Here is a 687-nt window from a genome sequence, read left to right as displayed (position 1 = left end):
TAGCGAAGGAGCGGGGGGGGGGGGGAGGCAGGGAATAAGACCTGTGCAAAGGCACCTTTTGTCAGCATAGGCATCTCTTGAATAGATAAACATACCCACAGAATTTCACCAGGCCACTAACTACTATTAAATACACAGGGACACGTTACTTCAAACTATTACCTATCATCACCACTCATCTTGGTTTAAAATATATCTATATAATTGTTTTTCCAGCATCTGCTGCCAGGAAAGAAATATGTGCCAAACACTCCTGATGTCAAACAAACAGCATCTATTTGTCCACCCTCTAAAGTAGATCCTTGCCTACTGCAAGACAAGGCACTCTTGGTGCTCTGAACTTAGCCCCTTTTATATAAAAGAAACGCTATGTTGGCTTGATACCCTGAACGCCCCTCCCACCCCCACCCGTGTGCTCTGGCCCAACCCGGGGTCGTGCTCATGTCGCGGTAACGTGGCCCCACTCAACGTGAAGGTGCCCCAGCCCCCCCGGGGAAGGGCTGACCGGATAGCGGTATCTCACAGCTACAGCCACCGCGCCACCCCGCTCCGCCCTGGCCTCCCTCAGGCCCCACCGCGGCGCAGAGCCCGGTGACCCACGCGGGAACCCGGCTCTGCCAATCCACACACACACAAACAACCCCCTCGCCCGGTCTGCGGCTACTCCCCCGTGCCTCCGGGGCCTCT

Source organism: Aptenodytes forsteri, unplaced genomic scaffold, assembly GCF_000699145.1.
Source record: "Aptenodytes forsteri isolate BGI_AS27 unplaced genomic scaffold, ASM69914v1 Scaffold289, whole genome shotgun sequence".
NCBI classification, from domain to species: Eukaryota; Metazoa; Chordata; class Aves; order Sphenisciformes; family Spheniscidae; genus Aptenodytes; species Aptenodytes forsteri.
Note: the sequence above shows the minus strand (reverse complement) of the source record.